This window comes from Mixophyes fleayi, chromosome 11, assembly GCF_038048845.1.
Source record: "Mixophyes fleayi isolate aMixFle1 chromosome 11, aMixFle1.hap1, whole genome shotgun sequence".
NCBI classification, from domain to species: Eukaryota; Metazoa; Chordata; class Amphibia; order Anura; family Limnodynastidae; genus Mixophyes; species Mixophyes fleayi.
The window spans coordinates 58,475,703-58,488,307 of record NC_134412.1 but is presented as its reverse complement, the minus strand read 5'-3'; the positions used below and the strand labels follow the sequence as shown (position 1 = coordinate 58,488,307).

General features: G+C 39.4%; 2 long non-coding RNA genes across 2 annotated transcripts in view; both read right to left on the bottom strand.

Annotated features, from left to right (window-relative positions):
- Positions 1-12,605, bottom strand: part of LOC142107304 (uncharacterized) — an 85,218-nt gene that overhangs the window by 26,645 nt on the left and 45,968 nt on the right. The gene's annotated exons all lie outside the window — the stretch shown is intronic.
- LOC142106719 (uncharacterized) lies at positions 5,089-11,604 on the bottom strand. Its single transcript, XR_012679760.1, has 3 exons — positions 11,520-11,604; positions 5,887-5,978; positions 5,089-5,812 (listed from the first exon to the last, which is right to left on the bottom strand). It is a non-coding gene; the product is annotated as an uncharacterized LOC142106719 (long non-coding RNA).

Below are 12,605 nucleotides of genomic sequence, written 5' to 3'. Positions count from 1 at the left end.
CTGACTGTCTTGCTGATTGATTACATGTTTCCTGACCTTCTGCTTGTTCCTGGACTTTCCCTGTTCGCTGCCCATGTTGACCCTTGTCTTGTTTCTGGACCATCCCTGCTCTCTGACCACCCCAATCTTTTGGCTTGTCTACGGTTATCCCTGCTCGCTGTCTGCCCTCGACCATTTGCATTGTTTCTGGTTTGCCTGCTGTATACCACCTGGCGTACTGTACTCCCGGTCTCTATACATCTTCACTTCTTTTTGCCTAAGAAAAACATTTACTAAGCTGCATTTAAGTCCTGGGGGCATCCGTACCTGTGAGGACATCACTCTATACGGTAAAGTTGGCTTGCTATAGGTGAAGACCTCTCTCATATCTAACAGTTTATCTAGGTACCAGCAGAAGCCGCTACATTACCTTGGAATTAAGATTAATTTAGTCAGTGTCAGTCAGGTAGGATTAAGGATGCAATGATCTTCATTTTAACTAGAGAGGATTTCTTCAGGTCAAAAAATTTAAAAAGGGTATTATGTAAAAAAATTATCTTGGTCTAAGGAAAGCCCAAAAGGCAATATTGAAAGTAATGATTAAAATTATTTTGGTTTGGTGTTTGAAGATTTACGATAATAATTTTGATTGCTTTTGTTAAAGGGCGATACATCAACAAGTATATGTTTTGGGACTGTAGTGAAGAAGCATCAATGACGTTGTGATATTTGGTGACATGCAAAGTTTGAAGGTTTACAAAAAAATTATAATATGAGATAAAAACAAAAAATGTAATTCCTAAATGAAGGTAAGGATTGGAAATGTGTAACTGCTTGAAGAAAATCAATCAACTAGTTGAACTGAGATACAAATATTAGAAACATTTTTTTCTATGAGAGAACAAGGCTAGTCTGTGCATGAAATTCATCATGGGGAAGAACATCATCTCTTGATGATGACATGGTGGAAGCTTGACTGTCAGTAGAAATTATGTGTTGTTACCAAAGGTGACCCCAAGCTGGGTCTATAGCTACAGATCTCAGAGTGAGCTGAAGAGTACTGCTTGGAAATGAAGGGAATAGAGCAAGGAGTCTAAAAATGATTACACAAAAACTTGAACAAGCCACCTGTGAATTATACTTTTAGAATTGGAAGATGGAAGTGGATTATGACTGACTCGGCATGCTGGGTAAGCCGAACGATAGAAAATACATCTGGGTGCTTATATAGGAGGTGTAGGAGATACTATGGATAAAACTAAGGATAAAGCGTGTTGTTTGTTAAAAGAATTCAGTTAGGAGAAGCCAGAAAGGAAGCTCCTGTTTCTGCCCAATTTGTCATGAGAATGTGTACCAGGGGCTATTCCTAGAATACTATTGAGGTGCTAGGTAATTTACTCCACGGAATGGAGTTAAAATGGAAGTGGGCTTATTTAGGTAATTAAAAATGAATTTGGGTGAAGATTAAACATTTAATCAGCAGGAATTTGTTAAATAAACAGACTATGGTATAATTGTACAGAGAAAGATAAGGCCCACAAACAGTTTTAGCAATATTTATAAAAGTTTGGGAACCAAAAGTGAGATATCTCATGAGTCACGCTTGGGGGTAAATGTTTCAAGCTGTGATTTTTCAGCGGCTTAAAATCGCTGCAAACCGCGAGAGACCACCAGAGATTTTCTGTGCAAAATCACCATATGTGTTAACCTGCAATATTGACATTTCAAAATTCAATCTCTGGCAATTTGTGTTGATTTTAAAATACCTATCCCGCCCATGTTTTAGTCAAACTTGCCGGAGATGAAACACAAACTTGTCCGAGAGAGAACAGGAAAAAAATCGTGCTGTTTGAGCTATGAGCACAAATGCATGTAGTGCCACAAGTATGTACTTTAAATGGTGTCCCCATCTGGAAATATTAAGTGTTGCCACACCAGAAAAACATAATTATTTCCTCACTGGTAATGAAAGAGTAAGCCATTATAATATAATAAAATAAAATTAAAAATCCTATACATATAATGATTAAAGATGTTTGGCACACTAATATAATCTTAAAATAATTTGGCCCCGTAAGAAAATTCATCACCATTTTTGCTCCTCTAAAACAAAAATCATGCATTACTTAAACTTGCATTGTGACTCCTGCTATATTAACATTGACCAGCAGTGTAACAGTGAGTGTTTGCTAATCTCACCTATAGAAAGCAACATGTTAATTTTGACGATTTTCAATTCAAACTCATGTGAGTTTGCAAAATCGCAACTTTATACAATTTGTATTGCTAGAGTGCCAAAACAACAGGACTGCGATTTGTAGCGATTTTGGACATGATGATTTTTAGACACATTACTGGTGATTTTCAATCACCTCACCCTTTAACACATCGGAGACTTGGAACTTGTCCAAGAAAATTTCTGAAAATCCCAACTTGCACCTTTACCCTCTGGTCTCTCCATTTGATCCCATAATGATCCTAGAGTTAGAGACTGATCTAGAACACTGTTAATGTCACGCACCGGACTTTCCAATGCTCTTACTGGAGCATTTTCCTTTATGGAATAAAAGAAGAAGTTTTATGGGTACTCGGGAGATCCTGATGACCAGCAGTTGTCCTGTACTTTGAATGTGATACCTTTTGTACCTTCTTGGTAAATTTTTATGATAAATCAGTTTTCTATGTCTAGTTCCACTAATACATAATAGATTAACTTAGAACACAAAACAGGCTAGACTGAGCAGTATTTTGGGAGAAAAATGAAAAAGGTAAAATTAATGAAGGAAAGACTCTAAAGTAGTGAAAGTCAGGAATTTGAAGTGCTGGTTGTACTGTTTCCACTATGCACATTTCTACTTGGATGCATAATTTCACAAAAGTAGTCATAGACTTTTAAGAGGCAGTTCTAAACATTGTTATGTGGTCTGACGAAATATAGCATATAGATAGCATAATGTCTGATATTTTCTGCTGAATTTATGTATAACAATGGGAATATTTTATGTAACCTTTCAAAGTGTATTTTGTTAACTGACCTGAATCTGACCTAGGCAAGTGTCAATGGTCTTGTGAAAGTAGCCAGACCCAGAGACAGATAATTAGTAGTTTGTGTATGCAGAGGAGTTAGACTTAGCCAAGCTAAACGAAGGAGCAGAGGTGAGACTTAAATGTCTCAGGACATCCATAATTTACTTTGAAAGCCCTGTATCATTTTGGGCATCCATCTAACTTAGGTGAAAATAAAATTCCCAAGGTAGAGGTTAAGAGCCAACAAGAAATGGTTTAAAAATCCCTTGTATCAGTAGTACAGAGTTAATTTCTTTGCGAGAGTCTATCAAGACTGAAATGTCTAATCCTTCTCAACTGTGTTCCCTCACACATCAGGTCTTAACTAGTAAGTAGTAACTCTGATTTTATTTGCCATTTTATTTTCTGAAACTTATTTGTGCAACATATTGTATGTCTTGTTATTAATTTTTGTAAATAAGCCTTGGAAATATTTTTCAGACTAAACATATTTAATCTAGCGTATTTCTCTGTGATTCTTTATGAACCTACGAAGCCCAGGGAAGGATCATGCTACATGTGTATGTGATTTAAGTGTGAAACATTAATATGTGGTTCTGGTGAACGTAAGGACACCATAGTAAATACTTTGTGGTGGCAGAAAAGGTGTATTCATTGTTAAGTAACTAAGGTAACACATGTCACGGCCAGCTGTTCAGATTGCTGTATCTGGGACAGGCAGGGCGTTTGTGACATGTGGGTGCCTGAATGTGCTAATGGGCAGCAAGGTGCATTTGCTCTAGCAAAAATACTTTCCACTTTTGCACTTTTGAAAATGAGCTTTAATGTTGGGAAACTAAGCTATGTGAGATAAAATAAAAGTATAAATACTTTCTTCAAGTTATTTTGTTTGAGCTAACGTGTGATAATGTAAACAGCTAAAGCTTCTATTAACGACCTCAGTGAGCTAGGTTGGGAACAGGATATGGGAGAAACATTTGATCCTGAGATATGGACACACATTAGAATGTTGGGACATCCTATTTTTCTTTTGTGTATCTCGGAAAAGCAACTAAGGTGTTTCTTAACTACTACCTAGTGCCATCGCGGGTCCATGAAATTTTCCATGACCCATCACCTCTCTGATGGCATTGCAGAGGCCAGAAAAGCACCCTGCTCCACATATTTTGGAAATGTCCAAAAATATCCCCCTTCTTGAAAACAATTGCTGCCTCACCTTTAATATCACCAAAATATGGATGGCCTGTTCTTTTTCATAATTTCTCCTCTCATGCTCCCTCCCTGATACCCATAACCACACTCTGCATCTAATTTGGCATATACTTAATACAGTCAGATGCCAAATAGCCTTGCACAATGTACTCCATCAGTGAAGCAGTTTGGCTTGTCTATAGTATGGAGCACATATTTTGCATTATTTGTATTTGTAACACCCTAGTTACATTTTCTTTAATCTGGTCTCCCTGGCTATAGTACTGTGGGGCATCCCCACCTCTATTCCACCACCATTGATTATGTACATGCATATGCCCAGAGCCCTTGAACTTATTTATACTCTGTTTTTTTACTGAAGCTACTTTCACTCAGTGGGGTATATTTACTAAACTGTGGGTTTGAAAAAGTGGAGATGTTTCCTATAGCAACCAATCAGCTTCTAGCTGTCATTTTGCAGAATGTACTAAATAAATCATAACTAGAATCTGATTGGTTGCTATAGGCAACATCTCCACTTTTTCAAATCCACAGTTTAGTATATCTTGCACTATGTGTTCTAACTTATTATTGTTCAGTTATTTGATTTAATTTCCCCCATCCTTTTTTATCCTTTTTGTTTCCCCTCAAATAATTTTTTCAACAGATTCTTCTTCTTCAAAAAAGAAAGTGCTAGTTAAAAGTTAAGACAAAACTTTGAGCCTTAATAGAGCATTAGAAGCACAATTAATAAGCCAGCTCAAAGCTTCCCTGCAGCATAGTGTATTACAGTACATACTTAATAAGCATTTACCTACACATCCATTGTACTGTACTGTGTTAATGCTTCTGAATGTTGCAGGCAGCATGGAAATTGACATAAAGTAAAGTGAAGTGAAGTGAAGCGCACACTTGTCAGAAAAATGTGTGTACAGGTTCATTTTCTTACATTATATTTTGAGTTACCAGCTTTAAAGCACGTTTAGCAGGCTTTAAATAACTCACATTTAAAGCTCAAAATTAACATAGGTGAGTCCTTATTGTGCACCTTGAGAAATTGAAAGAACCATTCATCATCATAATCATTATCATTTATTATATAGCGCCACTAATTCAGCAACTCTGTACTGAGAACTCAAACGCATCAGTCCCTGCCCCATTGGAGCTTAAAGTCTAAATTCCCTAACTCACACACAGAATAGAGACAATTTGATAGCAGTCACTTAACCAACTAGTATTGTAGATGTATGTTATATGTGTTTGATGGAAGTGACATCACTGCTATCCACTTGCCAACCAGAAAGTGCTGTCTGACAGGAAATGCCTGGCAGCCATTTTCAGTTCTCAGTATATACCACACAATAAAGACATGTTTTCAAAGCTTTCCATCCTCTTCTTATTAATTTGAACTCAGACAATTCTATATGGAGTCAGAAGGTTGGCTGCGATGGCACAAGGTCTCTCCGATGCATAGAACCACTTGTTTTTGATGACACCATCCTGGACGCATGGCTCAAATTCAAGAAGGAATGACGTGTATACTGCTGTGCTGGACTCTCAGACAAATCAAAAAAGGTCGGGGCATACATCTTGCTCAGATTAGCTGTAGATAAAACTGACACATTTGTCTAATCAGAGGGGAAGGATCACAAGGATCCAGACACACTAATAAAAAAATTTGATGCTTACCAGTGAAAAATGTCATAATGGACAGACATTCATTTAATACTGCTGTGCAGAGCCCCTCTGAATGCATCCAGTCATATGCTGCCAGATTGAAACTATTAGCAAAGAAACGTGAATATGGTGACTTATCAGTGATCTTATCAGGGACAAAATGGTGTGTGTAACTTATGATGATGTCACTCGTACGCATCTCCTGCGGGAGAAGACACTGACACTTGACACTGCTATACACATATGCAATCGAGTTGAAAAAAGAGCCTAATAGATGTGACCTCCGGCAACATGAGTAACAACAAACACACTGGGCTAGATTTACTAAGCTGCGGGTTTGAAAAAGTGGGTATGTTGCCTATAGCAACCAATCAGATTCTAGCTATCATTTTGTAGCAGGTACTAAATAAATGAAAGCTAGAATCTGATTGGTTGCTATAGGCAACATACCCACTTTTTCAAACCCACAGCTTAGTAAATCTAGCCCACTGTGTGAATTGTAGCTGTCGCCATTCCTATGAACGTCACAAATGTCCTGCTTTCAATAAACGCTGCAGTGCCTGTGGTAAACAAAACCACTTTGCTCCCGGGTACAGGTCCAAGTCAAAAGCTGATGACAGACAACACTAGAGTGCACGTTCCAGCAGCCCGATGCACCGAGTACATACAGTAGATGCACCGCCAAAAACCAATCCCGACACCAGAACCCCACCCTTATAAAACAAAACAGTAATAAAAAAACAGGTGGGCGCTCATTGACTAAATGAGGGTTTAGACCACTCGGATGTGAAGGTATATGCTAATTCTGGTCTCTTGAATTGAAGTCCCCATGTGTAAGCCAATGCTATAATAAAAACCAGGTTGGCAATTATAGATTGGATGAGTCTAAGAAATTTAGTATATGGGGATCAGTGATTAGGTCAACATACAGATCGTTTATATCCAATTTGCTGTGAACTTTTCAAACATAAAACAATTTATTCACAGATATACATTTCACCATAATAAACAATATTAACTTGCCAGGGATGTTGTAATCAATATACAGCTGAGATAAAATATCAGTAGACTGAAATGATTCTTTCACAGATTAAAACCGATATTCGGCCCATGAAAATCAAGTCCAAACAGCACACTATTTGAATAAACCCAATTTGGGAATAATCTTGCAGATACTCGAAATATGTCCGTAGGAAATCCCGTTGGGGTTTATTAAGAGGATAGGTGTACTCTGATCTATTCATGTCCAACTTAGCTGTAGTTTATATTCAAAATGAATAGACTCCTGAATGTATCTAAATGCTGTAGATGCTCAATGTAATGGTAACAATATATTCAAGGTACATATATCGAGGAGGAGAAGATGATACTTGCAGTTTGCAGTCCTGTCGGTGGTGGCTGGGTACCCAAATGTCGACTCCCACGGGATGTGGTGAATGAAGTTCGCCCCGTACATTCCACTGTGGAATGCATGGGTTTCCCGGGTTTCCTGTGTGGTAGATGCGTCACTGCAGTGGCGGATCCAGGGGGGGGCGATCGGGGTGATCGGCCCCCCTAGCAGGGGCTTGCTGCCGGCGGCTGCACATTATGTGCAGGTCCATTCAGCAGTGACAGGCAGGGCCAGCGTGCTGCCCGGCCACTCTGATTGTGTTTTAAACACAATCAGAGCATCCAGGCAGCACACTGTCCCTGCCTGTCACTGCTGAATGGACCTGCACATAGTGTGCAGCCGCCGGCAGCCTCAGATGTAAAAAAGGGGGCGGGGCCTAAATCCCCCCCCCCCCCCCCTACATCGCCCCGGGTAGCAGTATTCTCTAGATCCGCCCCTGCGTCACTGTGGGCGTGTCTCAATACGTTTCGTCTGTATTACAGACTTTTTCAAGAGAATGCAGTATGTGCACTTGGTGGTCAGAGTTATTTATATTTATGGCTACAATGAGATTGGTCCTTTGATCTGTCTGTTATCCTCGTGGAGCCATTCAAAATCTCTGAATTTGTGGGAGTCTATTCCTAATTCTTCTAATATAACAAACAATACATATGTATCAATACCTAATGCTGATATTATATAAACATCATACGTATCAATTATTTCCAATCTATTAGCTATTGGTTATACAAATGCCTTATAAATTATTACCATTATACATTGATCATTATACATATAATATACAATAAACACCTGGGCTTTGAAGTATATATAATTAAACATTGATCATAAAACGCCATATACTAAATTTCTTAGACTCATGTAGTCTATAATTGCCTACCTGGTGTTTATTATAGCATTGGCTTACACATGGGGACTTCAGTTCAAGAGTCCTGAATTAGAATATACCTTCACATCCGAGTGATCTAAACACTCATTTAGTCAATGAGCGCCCATCTGGTTTTTAATTACGAGGTATGACAAATTACCTTTCAAAATTTCTGCCTTACTATAATGAAGTAACAACTCCGCTCTGCCTGCTTTTACACAATGACATTGAATGGTGTTGGTTGGACTGTCATGTTGATGCTATTGCTTTCCTCAAGGTTATGATCACTTCTAGCCCAGTGCTCCAGTTCTTTGATGTACATGTTCCTGTGGTCATATTTGCTGATGCTTCCCAGCATGGTCTTGGTGCTGTCTGTTTGCAGCACAATAAACCCATCAGTTTTGCATCCAGAGCCCTTACAGACACCGAGTTACAATATGCTCAGATTGAAAAGGAACTGCTTGCCCTTGTCTTTGCCTATCAAACATTCCCTGAGTTCATCTATAGACGTCCAGTGGTGGTTGAAACAGATCACCAATATATGATCACTATTCTCCGCAAACCTATGCACACTGCTTCAGCACATATTCAATGGTTCATGCCCAACTCCAAAGGTTCCATCTCGATGTGATGTACAAGCGTGGAAATGACGTTGGGTACCAATTAGCGACTCTAGTATATCCGACAGTAGTTTGACCGTTAGGAGAAGTGCAATTTTCATCTGTCCTACTTGGAGGTGAGGACGACTGCTTGAAATCACTGTTACAAAGAATTCCAGCAAATGAACATCCCGGCGCCTGCAAATCACGTCAAGGTAAAGTGCGACCTACACATTCTCGCTATTAAGGTGGTCATTTAAGGAAGCGATGCCTCTACATTGTAGACTAAACATTGTAGAGGCGCCTCTTCAAGGATTTTATGCTCAGCAGGCCCATCAGGGGCACCACGGGTCGAAGGCCATCTTGTGACGGGCTAAGGATGCATTGTATTGGCTCTCTATGGCTGCTGACATTGAGTGGGTAGTCTCTGCTTGTGCCCCCTGCAATGCTCTACGGCCCCATCATGACAAAGAACCATTCACTCTCCATGAGGTACCTCACCTGCCTTGGTCTACCGTTGCTGCAAATCTATTTGTATGAAGGGGATATGAGCACCTTGTGTTAGTGGACTCATATTCGGTTGGTTCGAAATAGACTATCTTTCTAAACTGACAAGTGCCACAGTCATTAACAAAATGAAAAGACACTTCTCTACCCATGGTATACCACGCAAGCTGCTCACTGACAGCGCCATGCAGTTCATGAGTGGTGAGTTCCAGTCCTTCACCAATGAATGGGACATCTCACATGTCATTAGCAGTCCTCACTATACACAATCCAATGGACTAGCAGAAACAGGCAGTACGTTCTGCAAAGCACCTTTTTTACAAATGCTACAGAGATGGTTCAGACTTATTCATGGCGCTCCTTAATTTGAGAAATACTCCAAGGGATGAGCTCCCTTTTCCTTCTCAATGCCTTCTGTCCATACACACTCACACTATCATTCCTACCACCAAAGCCAAGCTTACACTAACCATTGAGACGAACGTGCAGAGTGCTCTGGAGGAGTCCAGGTTATGGCTCAAAGTCAATCACAACAAAACCTCTCATCAGTTGAGACCGTTGTCTAAGGGGCAGACCGTCTGCATCCAGACCTTAGTCAGGTTTGACAGAGTTGGGATTGTGCAAAGATCCTCCAACAGACCCAACAGCTATGTAGTGCAATCCGACGGTGCTTTGTATGATCGCAACAGGCGTCATCTCCTAGGGGTGTGTGAGTCAGCACCTCCACCCCATGGAACACCACCTGAGGGTGTCAGAACACCTATCAATGTGCACAATGGGTCCTCTGAAGAAGCATCAATTGCAATGCAGGACAGTCCTATACCCCTGACCAATAGTGAGCCCTGTTCAACAGGGCACATCACTACCTCCCTTCTTCATCACAAGGTCTGGTAGAATCTCCAGGCCTAATACTAAATTCCAGGACTTTGTTATATAACTTTCGGCATTACCAGTTATTGTGTATTTTCACTTGCAAACTGTTCCCACATCCAACACCTGTCACACAGTCTTGCACCCACACACCTATTGATTCTTACTTTGTTCTACAAAAAAGGAGGATGTAGATGTATGCTATATGTGTTTGATGGAAGTGACATCACTGCCATCCACTTGCCAACCAGGAAGTACTTGCTGACAGGAAATTGCTGGCAGCCATTTTCAGTTCTCAATATATATATCACATAGTAAAGACATGTTCTCACAGCTCTCCAGCTTCTTTTTATTGATTTGAACTCAGACAGTTCTACAACTATAACACATAGACAGTATACCTTATAGCGCTGATTGGGTCACAAATAAATGAATGCCAGTGTCATATGGTGAATCACTGTAACACAAAACATTGGAGGAAACAAAGAGCAGTATATTACAAACAGGTAAAGCATGTAAAAAAAAACCTGGGGTCTGTGTCCCTTTATGGAGTGTCTAGATAGGCCAAATCCTTCACACCACTTGTATTATGTATTATATTTGATTTTGTCAAGAAGCTGGTTACTTCTTTTGTATACCTTAGGCAGCATTTAGGATTCAGCATTAGCGCCCATTCTTGATATAATTTGTTTCTATAGTTCTACAACTATGTTTTTGGATTATGGAGGACACTGGAGCACCCGGAGGGAACCCATGAAAACACGGGGAGAACATGCAAACTTCACACAGATGAGGCCATGGTCGGGAATCGAACTCATGACTTCAGTGCTGTGAGGCAGAAGTGGATTGTAAATGGCCTTGGAGGCAGGAGGCACCCATTGGAAATAGAGATTGTCTGTGTCACTTCAGTTTGAGTGAGGTAATCATGGCTTCGATCATCCAGAAAATAATAATTACACTATCACCATGTTTTATTGTTTCCAGCTTGAATAACTCTACTGTTTAATGTCCAGACCCTCTACCATGATCATTTCAAAATTTTCTTCTCTCAATATTTCCACTTACATATTTTGCACTACCCTAGTGTGAAGGGTGTATTTAAGACATCATATAATTATTTCAATACAATTAACTACAATAGTAAATTATGTGGGATGTTTGGGAGCAGAGCAATGTTGGTCATGTTGGAGGATCTGGAGTATTGCAATAGTATTGCTAATTAACTTGGAGTATATTTATTGGGAAAAGCTGGCTGTAAAATAAACTTTTTCCTCTTTCAAATCAAAGGTCATTCAATGTTGTCAAAACAAAGGTCAAGCAATGTCTGTTTTATTTTTCTTCATGAATAAAAATAATAAAGAATACATGGACAAATAGAGGGTAGACATCAGGATTAAATTATAGTACTTACTGTGATAATAACTAAAGTAGCTTATACTGTCAGTACCAGGGCCATCTTTTCCATTGGGCACGATGGGCAGGTGCATGGGGGCCCCGTAGACAGGGCTCTTAATTAGAATAAATAATCCTGCAAAAGAAAAAACCTGCAAAAAAAACCTTCAAGGGTCACTGAGCAAGTACATCTATCTCTCTCTATATATCTATATATCTATATATCTATATATCTATATATATATATATATATATATATATATATATATAGGGGCTCCGGTGCACTGCTTTGCCCGGGGGCCCATAATGTTGTTAAGATGGCCCTGGTCAGTACAATAGTTACAAAGATATAGGTGCTGATATATCAAATGGTTATAAACACCCATTTTTCCGGTAACGGGGCACATTTTTCTTTGCATGCTGTAGGCGATAACCCCAGCAGTGTTCAGTATCACTTGTATACAGGTCACATAAATTAGAGGTGAGTTCTACTTTCCTTTATGAGTGTGGTTAGGTGCATGATTGTGCCTATCTATGCACCCATATAAAAAAATTATTTTTTTAAGACACAATTTTTTTAAAGAAAGATAGGGGTGAAGAAGGTGCTTTCAGGGTACTATTGCCTATTTTGTGTTAGTTCGATGAGCATTGTTTTCCTGGCAAAAGGACTTGAAATTAATGGGTAGTCTGGTAATCAGGGTACATCCTACACTTTCAGTGGGGTGCATTTAATATTATTCAGGTGATCCCTATCCATCAAAGCCCCCTGACCAATGAAGACTATCACCGGCTATGGCCTGCGATACTTTTCACTAGGGCTCACTGATGAAGGATTCCTGTGTAAGTCCTATTTAATACATACATGTAACACCATTGTACTCCTATCGTTCAGGATGGCTATGGCAGAGGCCCTGCACAGTAAGAATTTTTCTTAATTTAAATATCCCAAAAATATTTTTTTAGATTTCTTATACTTTTTAAAAAAAAAATATTTTATTTTTAAATTTTTATCAAAAGTGGAACTTGATGTTATAAGCCACGGCGGTGACCCTAGCCTCCGTGACTCGTTGTGTTCCCCTGGATGCGTCCTGGTGCAAACTTAAGC